Below are 14,540 nucleotides of genomic sequence, written 5' to 3' on the forward strand. Positions count from 1 at the left end.
CTAGAGCCCGTGCTCCGCAACAAGAGAAGCCACCGCAGTGAGAAGCCCACGCACACCAAGAAGAGTAGTCCCCGCTCGCCACAACTAGAGAAAGCCTGTGCACACCAACGAGGACCCAACACAGCCAAAAATAAATAAATAAATAAAATAAATTTATTTAAAAAACAAAAAACAAACAAACCAGGATACAGAACATTGTATAAAATAGTTTACTATTTGTGTCAAAAAAAGAAAGAAAATAAGTGTATTTGTATTTCCTCCCAACTAGTTGTCTTTGGGATAGGGTGCATTTGGAACAGAGCAAATAGGTTGCAAGGATGTGAAACAGATTTTTCACTATATACTTTTTTACATTTCAATATTTGAATCACATGACTATAAAACATTTTACCAAACACGTTAAAAATAGATTGAATTTTTAAAAATCACTGAAACTCTTATCTTTAGTAGCAGAAGTTTTGAGAGTAATTCCTTAGAATTAAGTTTGCTTAACTATGAAGAAAAAGCAGGAGATCCATTTATAACAACTCCTGATAATGTGATAAGAAGTGCACTGAATGCTTTATTCCATGGTTCAGAGTGAAAGAACATTGTTTTGAACTGCAGACCTACCAAGAGCATTAACACAAGGCTACCAACATGTGCACTGGACAGATAAATCATATACTTTATCTTTAAACCTGACATAGAGGAGTCATTCATTCATTCAATAAAAACATTTCACAATGTGCTAGACTGGTTCATAAAAGTGTTTTCAACAAGCTAAACTTAAAAGACAAACAGGCAGCTATTTGTTTTATTTTTAAGCATTTAAAAGTATTACTTTTTCATGACATTTGAAATGATCAGACAGCCTCATCTTTATTTGCTAAAACAGGAATTTCGCTGTTGCATGTCTGGTGCAGAGACAACTTCACTTTAAAATAGTCTTCTTACTAATAATAAAAAATACTGTTCTTGTAAGGATCAGGTTTGAATTGTTTGGTAATACCAAGGTAGTACAAAGAAAAAAAAAGTTTTAATAAAACAGTACACCTAATAACCAGAGGAAAATACTTTTGAGATTTTGGAAGCATTTGTTTCGATACAGTAGCCAGATAATATTATGTCAAATATCATAGGAGGAGCGGATGGGAGATGCCACGTCCAGCAGTATAAATGTCTACAGACGGTAGTGGTGGACTGTAATGGTGGATTAGTCCTACTACCATGGTGTAGGGATGGAAATCAAGGACAAGGAAGGTATGTTTTGAACTGGGGAGCTAAAAATCTAAAAAATCCAGGTCAATTTATAGTTATACTTTATATACCCATAAGGGCCATGGCGCAGGTCCAGTACCGGTGGGAGGTCAGCTTAGAGTTAAGCCTCGGGGAATGTAGAGGCTAATGGTCAGAAATCCAGAAAAAAGTCGTGTAAGGCCCGAAACCCCTTAGCGGAGGAGAGGGAGACGATGATTCTCCTAAGGATGAGAATAAGCTCCTAGGACACCGGCTCACTCCCAGGAAGTCCCAAGGGAGAGAGAAGGTGACGGTGACGTGGCCGCATCATGAGTCACTAGGACGCACGCTCCTCACTCCAGCTCTCTCGAGAGCACGTTACACAAGACAGAATCCCCGGGACCGCCGCTGGCCTGTGGCACTCTTCCCCAACCCTCAGCATGGCGATCACGACAGTCTCAGCAGATGCGGGCGAAGACCTCTTGTCCCGACACCCCTGACCTCCGGTTCCCCAATCACCTTCTCCCCCAGAGCCCAAGAGGGGCAGACAAGCGGACACACAGCTCTGGACCCGGGAGGAAGAAATGGTGGAAGTGTGGCTCGGGGGACAACGCAGGAGGCAGTCGTGTGTTGCGCATGCGGCAAAGGAAGGGGACCAAAGCCGCCGCGGAAGCAAAGACACACAGTCCAGAACTAGCACTCTCCAGCGCAAAGTCGCGCGCGACGCGGCATCACGTGACAGCTGAGCCAGCCATCTGTCACGTGATCCCTCGGTGGCGGGGAACCTTAGTAGGCAGTGGTAGCCCTTAGACCGTCACGTGAGCCTCTGATGGGTCTCAGGCTCCGGATCAGCTTCCATTACCTTTAGCTGCACCTAAACTGGCGCCGTCCTCTCGCATCTCCTTGCTTCCGGGAGATGGGGACGCCCCCCTCTTCATAAATAGGAAAGAAGTTTGAGCAGGCGGGGGGAACAGGTGCATAGAGCACCGAGCGAAAGTCCGCACCAACGCTCTAAGACCAGAGTGTAGCCATGCGTGTCCCGTGATACAATAGGCTCCGTTGAGGTCCTGCACGGACGCTACCGCGTGGTGACATCAGAACGCGGCTTCCGGGGCAAGGGGCGTCGCGGCCCGTCTGCGCCCTGAGTGGTTTCCCGGTTTCTCCCTTGGCGCGTAGTGACCACACCTTGTGTGCGTTTGCTTCACTTCTGTGGCCCGAGCACTCCGCAATCTGCTTCCCGGAATGGAAAAGTCCTGGGGAGGAACCTCTTTGTCCATGTGCAGGAAAACAGTTTAAAAGCAAATTGAAAGAGGAGTCCAAAGCCTTCTCGCAAAGAAGACTCCAGGCCACCCAGGCTTTCTTGGCAAGTTAAACCAAACATTATGAAGAAAACATAATTCCCTTTTTTTTTTTCTGCTTTCTCTCTCTTTTTTAAAACCATTTTTAAAAAATTGAAGTATAGTTAATTCATAATGTTGTGTTAGTTTCGGGTGTACAGCAAAGTGAATCAGTTATACGTACACATATATCTATCCTTTTTAAGATTCTTTTCCATTATAGGTTATTATAAGATACTGAATGTAGTTCCCAGTGCTATACAGTAGGTCCTTGTTGTTTATCTATTTTATGTATAGTAGTGTGTATATGTTAATCCCAAACTAATTTATCCCCTCCCTCATCCCCTTTGGTAACCATAAGTTTGTTATAACCATAATTCCCATATTAATCAAATACAATACTTCTAGAAAAATGGGGAAGGGAAGGCAAAAACAGGGAACACTTCAACTTTTTATGAGGGTTAGTATAACCCTGATAGGAAAACCTGACAAGGAGAGCAAATTGAAGGAAAATGGTATTTACAGTTTACTCGTGAATGTAGGTGCAAAAACTGGTAAGCAAAATATTAGCCAAATTTAGTTTTATATAAGGAGAATAACACGTTTTGAGCATGTTGTTTTAACACCAGAATTCAAAGTATTAATTGACTAATGGAAAGAATATGATTATCTCAATAATTGTAGAATAAATGATTAAATCAAATACTTATTCATGATAAATGCTCATGGAAAACCAGTGATGGAAGGGAAACTAATCTAATAAAGGGTATCTGCAATAAACCATATACCAAACATCCTACTTAATGGCAAAACGTTTAAAGCTTTATATTCCTTACAAGGTTCTGTTGACGAACCTGGGACCTTAGACTCTATAGTGTTTCCGCTCAGCCTGGATTTTGTTGATTCCATATACATGGAGCATTTCAGCATGTTTCTCTGTCCTCTCTGTTTCCTGCTAATTGGAGCTGGATTATTTTATTTCTTGAAACATAGTAGTCATAGTTGTTTTGTAATCTGTATCAGTTGTTTTGTAATCTGTGTCATGATAGTTCTAATGTCTGAATTATTTTCAGGTTCCTTTCTGCTGCCTGATATATGTGCTGTGTATGGTCCGTGGTGTCTGGTTTCTTTGTGTCTTCACTTTTTAACCTTGAAAAACGATTTGTGAGAAAAAGGTATTTGTGGCTGCTTTCAAAGAGGATTTTTGTTTGTTCCTGCTGGGTGCCTTGAGGCTTTCTCAATCAGAGACCAGTTTTCATGGGTGGAGTTTCCTTGGGCCATTGCTAACCCAGGCTACAAATCTGAGCAAGAGCTGCCCAATGGCTGCCCATCTATTCAAAGATGGGAGTTTTTTTAAACTATCTTTTCTTTCTCCTATGTAAAAGCAAACCTTTTTTTCTGTCATTGTAAAAGCAAACTTTCCTAAAATTCTAGGGTACTGGTTCATACTTCCCCTTAGGGTATAGCCTGTGAAATCGCAGCTTAATATGGGTAGAATCACATTATACCATTTTCACCTTGGGTAGCCCTGGACCTTGTCTGCTCATTCCATGCCCAATGAAGCAACTAAAAAAAAAAAAAAAAAAAAAGCTACATGTTCCCTGACTAGAAAATGTCCTCAGGGCAAGAATAGCTTTTGTGCTCTGGTGCCCCATTTGCTTCTTTCGGTTTCTGCCTTCTCTTAGCTTTTGGCCTAATAGTTCCTTACCTTCTTTCAGTAATTTGATGCTTTTGAGATTATTTTTTTATAGTTTATCCAGCATCTTTAGTCATTATCAGTGGGCATATTAGTTTGAATAACCTAGCCCATTATAACTGGAAATAGAAATTTGAGATTTCATTATTTTCTTTAGTTTCTTGCTTTTATCTCTCTCTCTCTCTTTTTTTTAAATCTTTGGCCATGCCACGCATCATGCAGGATCTTAGTTCCCCAACCAGGGATTGAACCCACGTCCCCTGTAGTGGAAGTGTGGAGTCTTAACGACTGGACCACCAGGGAAGTCCCTCTTGCTTTTATATATCAAGACACCTTGCTAAATGTTACATTCTTGCATCACACTATTTTTTTTTCCTTAACTGTGTGCTTTGTAGGCCATTGCTCCATTTTCTCCTAGCATTGAATTTTGATATGGAGATTGCTAAAGCCAGCCTGATTTTCTCTATCCTTTATAGCTGACATGCTCCTTTTCTATGTATAAACCACTTTTTCAGGGTCAGACTTGGAGAAAATTTACTATAGTGAGTCTCTTAGCTATTGAGTACCTCCTACTGCAAGATAAGTAGGCAAAGAATAACCTCCAACTTCCAAAGAGCATGCAGGAAATCAGCTAAATTTCTTTTGTTCTAGTTTTATGTATTTCACACACATAGATATATGACTGAAGATGCAAATATGGATAATTGTGGACATACATTATTTTTATTGGAAGCCTACTATGTGCTAGTAATTGTGCTATGTGCTTGATTTATAGCTTTGAACATAAGACATACATCCTTGATCATATTCAATTCAAAGAGCTAGATATTCAAGAATAACCAAACAACTATTATTTAGAGTTGTGATAAGTGCAGCCAGGACAAAGTACAGGGTGTTGTGAAAGCATAAAACAAAGACCTAACCTAGTTTAGGAGATATGGGTAAGTTTCAGTGAATAAGTCACAAATTAATTAGAGACCTGAAGGATAAGGAGGAATTGGTCAAGTGAAAAGTTGTGCAGTGAGCCTGTGGGCAAAGGGGATTATGTGCAAAGGGCCCGAGGTTGAACAAAGCTTGATGACTTCTAGGAACTGAAGAAAAGTTACCACTACAGCAGCATTATGAACAAAGAGGAGAATTGCCAATGAGTGTGGAAAGTCAAAGCCCAGGTCATAGAGGCTTTGTGGACAACGTTAAGGAATTGTGACTTCATCCTGATAGTAAAGAGAATTATTAGAAATTTTTTAAGCTAGAAAAAGATTTGGTCATATTTTTGTTTTTATAATACAGTATTATTCTAGCTGGAAATGGAGAATGGGCGTGGACACAAGTAGAAATGAAGGCTCCAGTTAGCAGATGACTGTAGGAGTCCAAGAAAAGACAAAGACATTTTGAACTATTGTGGTGATAATAAAGATCTAAGGAAGTGTATTCACAAAATATTCAGAAGAAGGATCCTTGGGATATGGGGATGTATTAGATGTAATGAGATTATCAAGAGTGCTGCCAAGCTTGTCTGAAGGAATTCCTCTCATTTCTCCCAGGAAAGCAAAGATTTATATTCGCCTTCTGGAATAAGGCTTTACTATTCAGAAAGTGGTAAACATTGAAAGTTAGGTCAATATGAAACTTAATAGAGGCAAACACAAAGAGTCAGAGGAGGAAAGAGAAGGAAATTCCTGTAGAAGGAGCTAAGTAAAAGCTGTACAGCTTTGGGGGCTCTTAGGGAAATCAGAGGAGTTAAAGGAGTTCCAGTTGGGGACCTGCTTTTTGGACTCAGTCCCTGCCTGCACTCCCACATGCCTTCCCTTACCCTTCATGGACCCCAAGTGTCATCCTTGTTTCTGGGATCTAGCCTCCATGCTCTGGCTCTCACCAGTGTCCCCTGTGTGGCTCAGATACTTTCCACCCTTTGGATTGGGCCCTATCTAGTTCCAGCCTCTGAGGCTAAAGCACAGTGACCCTCGACCCTAGTTAGACAAAACTTGGTTTCCTGGTTTATAGCTACCAGTTATTGAACATCCACTCTATAGCATTCTCTTTACATGGAAGCTACATTATGTTATTTAATCCTGACAACTTTGAGGGAGAAGCATTATTGCTCTTTCCATGTTAAAGATGAGGAAAATGTGGAAACTGAGGCTCAAGGAGTTTAAGGGACTAGCCCAAGTTCACAGTGATTGGCAGATCTGTGGTTCTAACGCTGGTCCACCCACGCCGGAGCCCTGACTTCATGGGGTGCTATGACTCTGGTTTAGTCTCTCAGCTTTACCTCAGGTTCTTAACCTCTGCCTGTGTTTGCAAGCCCAGTCTAGAAATACTACTTGGTTTCTGATGGTTTTCTTTGTGTAAGCATTTGGCTTATCATTCTTAACCCTCGACTGCACCCCTGATTCCTTCTAACTTTGCAGTAATGGCACACAGGAAGAGCCAGAGCCCTGCCTATGAGAAAGCAATTTCTGTCAACTTAACTTTATTTGGAACACTGAGGATAAGAGGATTAATTCTTGGGCAGCTTTGCTGCTTAGCTAATTGATTATTTGTAATTTTCCTATTAATTTTTTGGCTGCACCCCTTGCTTTCTTTAAGAGTCTCTTAAGTCCGCTTTCTGTTTGCACTGTGTATCTTCCTTTGAATAACACAGAGATATATGTTAGGTTTAGGAATGCAGTTATTTACCCCTGCATTATCTTGTATTGGTAAAAATCTGAAACAAACTAAATGTACTTAATCTGGTTAAATATAATATAATTGTCCATTAAATGGAACTCAATGCAGCCATTAAAAAGTTATAGAATAATAATTCTGTCATGGAAAACTATTACCAATGTACCTTAGTTTTTAAAAAAAAGGTAAACTGCACATTTAGCATGTTGCTACTTTAAAAATTATATATATACATATACATTTGTTTCAAATAAGGCATTTAAAACTTATGCTATACATAAAAATATTGGGAGGTTAAGTGATTGGACTTCAGAGATTATTGTTACCTTTTAATTTTGTTTCCTCTTCCCCTTTATAAAAAACTTTTCAACATTGAGCACAAGCTTATTAAAGATAGAAACTTGTTAAAAATAACATTTCCATGATTTCTACAATGCAGATTTCTATGATTCTGTTATTTGGTTTCAGTTCTCGTAAAGATATAGAGTACTTTGGGGAAGATTAGTATTTTATTATTTATTGATCATTTTCCCTTTATATCACTGTGAAGCAAGTTGATTTGTTCTTAGTACTTACTGTTTCTAACTTAGATATCTGAAAGTCTTGGTTCAGGTCTTAATGGTACAGTTTATTTCTAGGACATTAACATGCAGAGGGTTTTGTATTTCTTTAGTGCAGTGGTTCTCAAGCAAGGACACTGTAGAAATCTATGAGAATAGTAACCAGAGTCGGTGGCCTGTTGCTGGGATTTCCAAAAGTTTAGCAGGCACTGGGGTACAGATGAAAGGGCATAGAGTTGAAAACTGATAGACATGGGTACAAAACCTAATTCTTTTCTCAACTAGCTTTGGAAAAGAAAACAAGTGAAACTGTCAGGGCCTCTATTTTCTTACCTTTAAAATGGGGATAGCAGTATTAACTCAGAGGGTTACGGGGAGATCTGAATTAGAGTAACCCTATGTAAAGAGACTGATGCATGAAAGGTACTCAAATAAACAGTCGTGTTCTCCTCACTCCCCTCTACAACAGAAACCACATGTACCGCAACTACTATTCACAGGATAACCTAAATCTCTCATTTCTTTGATTTTGGTTGTAATCATATCACTTTGCTATGGGATCATTTCTGTTAGAATTTTAGGAAAATTTCCAGTTTCTCAGTTACCCCCTTATTACTGCCAAAAGCTCTGTTGTACTTTTGGTAACCAAAATTTCCCAAAACCTGGGATCCAATAACAAAACAGTGTTAAAATGGTCTTTGCTGGGAGGGAGGACAGGGTTACTTAGCTAGGACCGCACCTAACTTTTGAAGTGAACACTAGATGGCAGCATTCAGGTGGGATTTTATGCATCAGACCAGATGGGCTACTTTCCCCCTACTCCCCCCCACCCCAAAAAAAGAAAACAAAAAACAAAAAAAACCCCATAAGCCCAGTGATCTTCCTGCTTGCCTTAGTTAGGGACAGTATTTGAGAATGCGGTTTGCCAGTAGCTAAACTATAAGTACACTTGGGAGAGGGGAATAATAGTAAAAGGTTATTATAGTATTACTTGTGCCAGGTGCTGTTCTAAGCACTTTTACTTATGGTAAAACAAAGAGTAAATAAATTAACAAACAAAACTCTAGCCTACAAGCCCCTCCCCCCCATTAAACTTCTTAGAAAAAGTAAACATGAAGTGATTTCCTCTTTCTCATAGTGGATGGGCAGGTAGGTTTTTTTCAATCTCTTCCTTCTTTATCACTTTCATTCATGCTTTCAACAAAATAAGTATTTCTCACAACATTGTAAATCAGCTGTACTTCAATTTAAAAAAAACTATAGCTTAAAAAAATAAAAGTAATTCAAAAAAAAATCTCAAAACAAGTATTTCTTAAGTATATACTATATTTAAGGTACTAAGTGTGTCAGTTTGTGGCAGAGATAGGAAGGTAAAGTAATTCACATAAGATTAAGCCTTTAGCCTTTAAGGGCACTGCAAACTGAAGAGGAAAGAGCACTGATACTGTAGAACAAGGTGGAGTGTGCAGCAAAGGAGCTGTGAGTCATTTTATATTGGGATGAGCATAGAGTGAGAAAGAGAATTAATATTTATTGACAGCATACTACATTCCAGGACCCTGCTAGGCACTTTATATACAGTGTTTCAATTATGAACGTTTATTTTCATTTATGTAAGTGGTTGTTAATATTTCCATTTCTGGCTGGGGACATTGAGTCTTAAGCAGGGTAAGTAACCTGCCCCCAGGGCACCAGAGGAAGGGGTAAAACAAGGCATCTTGGATGAATAACAGTTGCTGCTTTTTGTTTCAATTTAAAAAGAGAATACAGGGACTTCCATGGTGGTGCAGTGGTTGAGAATCTGCCTGCCAATGCAGGGGACACGGGTTCAAGCCCTGGTCTGGGAAGATCCCACATGCTGCGGAGCAACTAGGCCCGTGAGCCACAATTACTGAGCCTGCGCGTCTGGAGCCTGTGCTCCGCAACAAGAGGCCGCGATAGTGAGAGGCCCGCGCACCGCGATGAAGAGTGGCCCCCGCTTGCCGCAACTAGAGAAAGCCCTCGCACAGAAACGAAGACCCAACACAGCCATAAATAAATAAATAAAAATTAAAAAAAAAAAAACTTAACTAGCAACTTTCACATTATGCATTTAAAAAAAAAAGAATACAGATGTATTTTTCAGGATATAAAGTAATAGATGTACATTACAGGATGATAGAGTTTTGACCAGCCAAGTGGAGGTAAAAGAAGCTCTAGGCACAGAATGGACAAAGACACAGAAGCCAGAGGATTTGGGGCTGGAATAGCAGATATTCAGTCTGATAAGAATGTGTGTAAACAGTGCTTATTTTATTTTATTATAAATTTATTTATTTATTTTCGGCTGTGTTGGGTCTTCGTTGCTGCATGTGGGCTTTCTCTAGTTGTTGCAGAACCTGGACTCAATAGTTGTGGTGCACGGGCTTAGTTGCTCTGCGGCATGTGGGATCTTCCCAGACCAAGGCTCGAACCCGAACCCGTGTCCCCTGCACTGGCAGGTGGATTCTTAACCACTGCGCCACCAGGGAAGTCCCAACAGTGCCTCTTTTTTAATAAATTTATTTATTTATTTGTTGCCTGCATTGGGTCTTCGTTGCTGCACGTGGGCTTTCTCTAGTTACGGCGAGCGGGGGCTACTCTTCGTTGTACTGTGTGGGCTTCTCATTGTGGTGGCTTCTCTTGTTGCGGAGCACGGGCTCTAGGCGCACAGGCTTCAATAGTTGTGGCTGGTGGGCTCAGTAGTTGTGGCTTGCGGGCTCTAGAGGTCAGGCTCAGCAGCTGTGGCGCATGGGCTTAGTTGCTCCACGGCATGTGGGATCCTCCGGGACCAGGGCTCGAACCCGTGTCCCCTGCATTGGCAGGCGGATTCTTAACCACTGCACCACCAGGGAAGCCCCAACAGTGCCTCTTTTAAAGGGGAAAAGAATCGAGTTTAGAAATCTGCCCGGGGATGGAAGTTACCTGTGAAGTAGATCATTTAGGAGAGTCCTCCATTTGACCCAGCACCTCTGCTCTAGTTCAGCCCCTGTTGTATTTTCCCTGTTGGCTTCCACATTTTGATCTTATCCACAGGACTCAGATTGGTGAGGGACATCAAGTTCTGGTCCCCCACACCTGAATAGTTTTGATTTTTTCGCTTCAACACACACTTTTTCATTCCAAAGCCACCTTCATGCTAAGCACTGGCCTGTAAGATGAACGTGCAGATGCCACTTACATTGGGTCCCTGCCTCAGGTCCTCCCCTCCAAACCCCTGCTAAATTGGCAGATCCTAGAGCATAGTAGGGGATATGTGGGCCACTCCCTTTATATTTTCTTGCACATTCAGAGTGGTTAAAGCACAGACTTTAGTCAGACACACCCACCTTTGATGAAATATGGTAGGAGAAAAGTGAGAATCCCAGCATTAGAGCCCGGATTCTGAAGAAGGAAGTGCTCAGGTTGTCAGCAACACTGTGCTGAGGGCTTTCTCAGTCTCTGTGTGCTTCAGGAAATATGGGAGCCCACCCTCAGGCTGCTGAAGCCCCTAAAGGCACATAGTCTCTGCCTCTGACTTGTCTGGAAGGTCTTCAGCCTTTGACTAATGCCTAACTCCTCCTGACCTTGGGCTTCCCTGACCCTTGAACAGTCTGCTTTCATGCTGGGTTGATTAACACAGAGGAGATAGAGGAGAGTGGGTGGTTAAAGGGAAGCCTGTATGCCCTGAATAAGGGAGTCATGAAGTAATTGGCAGTGAAAATGTTACAGGAGCAGGACCCTGCTGAGGAGTGAATGAAATCAGGCTGCACTGAAGTGGAAATGTTAATTAAAAAGGGAAGATATGATCTGTAGTGTGCAGGCTCCTGGTCATCCTTGTCCTCAGGTCAGAGGCTAACACTCATGGTGTTTCTGCAGAGGGAAGACCTTGGGGGAAGCAATCTTTGGAGACATGAGTTAGTACCTCTTAGGATCTGCTTATTGCTCCTCAGAGCTGAGGGAGAGAGAACACAGGCCAGGCCCAGTTCTCCCCCCAACCCATCATCTGCCCTTGGGACCCATTTCGTATAACTGGAGTAGAATCCTAACCCTGGGGTGAGGACCGAGTCAGAGACCAGGGATCTCCAAGGATTCTCAGCGAGATGTTGAGGAGTCAGAATGCCACAATGGCATGGCCCACTCTGAAGCCATGTGAGGAGTTGTGGTATAGAAAGAAATATATTTGGTCTTTGTCCTCAGTTCCTGGCACAAAGCTCCTAAAGCCCTTGGAAGTTCCAGAGTGAAAGGAGTGTCTTTTAAAAGTTATTCATACCAGAGTTAATGCTGACTTAAGGTGGAGTCCCTAGATAGCCTCAGGATAGGGCTAGTCACCAGAACGACCAAGTGATTAGAGGGCTGAAGATGTCAACCCCACCTGCTGACCTCTAGGAAGGGAAGGCAGAGGGACACTATAGATGAAGCTGTATGAAAATTCTTGAGCTACAATGTTTGATGAGCTTCTGTGTTGGTGAATGCACTCATGGGCAGGGAGGATGGTGCACCGCAGTTCCACAGGGACAGAAGCTCCTGTGCTCAGGACCCTTCTGGACCTCGCCCTATGTACCTTTTCATCTGGGTGTTCATCTGTATCTTTTATGATATCCTTTAAAATAAACTGGTAAACATAGGAAGTATTTCTCTTGAGTTCTGTGAGCCACTCTAGCAAATTAATTGAACTCGAGGAGGTGGTCATGGGAACCTTCAATTTACAGCTGGTCATTCAGAAGCACAGGTGACAACCTGGACTTGCAAATGGCATCTGAACTGGGGGCAGTCTTGTGGAACTGAGCCCTTAACCTGTGGGATATGACGCTATCTTCAGGTAGATAGTGTCAGACTTGAGTTAAATTGTAGGACATTCAGTTGGTGTCCCCTGAGAACTGGAGAGTTGCTTGATGGTATTGGAAAACACTCCAGGAGTCAATGCCCAAGGCTGAGCTGGTCACAGAGCTTTGGCAATGATTGACCTGGTTTTGGCCCCAAGTCCCTCTCACTTCATTCCCTGCTGCGGGCCTTGACCTACCCCAAACTCTATAGTAATCCACTAATCTGGTCTCTAAACTGGGGAAATACATAGGAGGTTAGTTTTCTGCTTAGCCTGGGGTGGGGATGGGTCCACCTGGACCTTATTTCCTGGTTCCAGTAACTGGGATTTTAGCTGGATTTTAGTAACAGGCACTCTATATCATTCAATGACCTTGTCACCCAAATTATCTTAAGTTCTAAGTAGATTTTCTATTCCCCCAGTGTCTCTAGGGCCTCACCGATTCCTTACAGTATTGGAGTTTATCCTCAAATTTAAGCGACTGGACCTTTCTTTGGAGTTACTGCTTGCTAGAACTTCTGCCTACTAATAGCCTTAAAAAAAAAAAAAAAAAAAAAGTTTCTTGAGGCCAAGCTCTGGCTGCTGGTGGTGAAAGATCCTCTTCTTACCCCACAGTGGCTATTGCTAAACAGCTGAACCTCTCAGATTCCAATCTCCTGCAGGCTCCACACTCGCATTCTTATGCTTCCCCCTGAACTGTGAACTGACCCATGACCCTTCCCATCTAACAGGCTCTCCAAGTCCCTCCTCGGGAAGTATCACCACCACCACCACCAGCCAATCCCAGTCTGACAAATTAATTAGGGGTTATCATCTCCACTCTACTCCTTTTTTTTTTTTTTTTTTTGAGGACTGTATTTGTATGCGCTCCAACTTCTCCAGACGTGTGGATGATCTGTTCATCTTCTGATACAGTGTCTCTATATCCATTGCATTTCCTTTCCAAAATGGGTAGAGGAGGTTCTATGTGCTATTTCTGAGGTCATTTTTGTAGAGAGAATAGGACTTGAGGGGGAAAAAAAAACAAAAAAAACGACCTATGGTTTATTTGCCCTTTTCACAAGCTGCCCACCAAGTGAACTTTGGAATTGACTCTGTGATACCTGTTGGTGTAAAACTCTGACCAGAGAGTGCTGGATTACACCACTGAGGTCAGCACTGGCCAGGAAAACCCATGTAAATGTGTCATCCAGTGCCACAAGGGTCAAGGTCAGCCTACTTTTAAAACTTTCTCTGTTCACTGTTCCCTCAAGCCACCATGGGATTTTCCTCCCTTTTATCACCAGACATCTCAAGCAGATGATTGGAATGTGCTGCATCCCTTCCCACATCACTTCCAACTTTAGCCCTGCATAGACAGGCTCTAGACCTGGGGTAATTGCCTCTCAGAGGTCACAGGAGTTTTCTCTGTGCAAACTCCAGTGAATCTTTTCCTGTTTCTCTTTCCCCTGACCTCCCTGGGGCATCTGGGCACAGTGCCCCCACCTTGTCTGACATTTTCTCCTCTCTGGTCTCCAAGACTCTAGGCCAACCCATGTCTCCTCCCTCTTTCTCAACCCTTTTCCTTGCTTCCTGCAGGGTCTTTGCTTTCTCTCCTCAAATATGGATGACCCTCAGGGTTTGTTCTGATCAGTTTGGTCAAACCCCTCCCCAGAGAGCTTACTTGGACATGACATATATCCCCCCCACCCGACCTCCCCCTGGAAGTAGGTGGTTCTCAGGCCCAGGTCCCTAGACCTGACCTCTGATCTTACATTATTACTGACCTGCTGTGTCCTTTCCCTGAGTACCCCTTCACCCCAACATCAAACTCACCTTTCTGGAGGCAAAGTCAACATCCTACACCCTGAACTTGCTTTCCTCCTGGATGGCCCTATTTCCATTATGTCTGCCAACATCCCCTCATTTCCTAGACTCAAAACTTGGGACTGACCTTTTATTCTTTTTCTCTTGTCCCTTACCTATTCATAGGAAGCATCTTCATTATGTCTTAATAATATCAAGTACTATTTTTGTTTTAATGTTTTAAAATATTTTCAGGAGTGCATTTTTCCATCATAATTCCCCTACATTAATATTAGGCTTAATTATATATATTTAATTTATTATGGGGTCAATGTCTCCTTTTTAAATGATTGGATAATTAGTATTTAAATATAACCATAGGTACTTCTTTGACTGTAAGGGTGTCCCAACTCCCTTCTCCTGGCTTTTCTACAAACACAGAGGCTGGAAAAGCT

The 14,540-nt window shown here is 42.1% G+C and overlaps 1 long non-coding RNA gene across 1 annotated transcript in view; it reads right to left on the minus strand.

The window, feature by feature from the left end:
• LOC309634411 overlaps positions 1 to 9,238 on the minus strand; it is a 40,167-nt gene extending 30,929 nt beyond the window's left edge. The window contains exon 1 of the long non-coding RNA XR_014248075.1: positions 190 to 9,238. This is a non-coding gene — a long non-coding RNA (uncharacterized lncRNA). The remainder of the gene's footprint in view (positions 1 to 189) is intronic.
• Positions 9,239 to 14,540: the final 5,302 nt, after the last annotated feature.

Source organism: Balaenoptera borealis (assembly GCF_965194805.1).
Source record: "Balaenoptera borealis genome assembly, chromosome: 8".
NCBI lineage: Eukaryota > Metazoa > Chordata > Mammalia > Artiodactyla > Balaenopteridae > Balaenoptera > Balaenoptera borealis.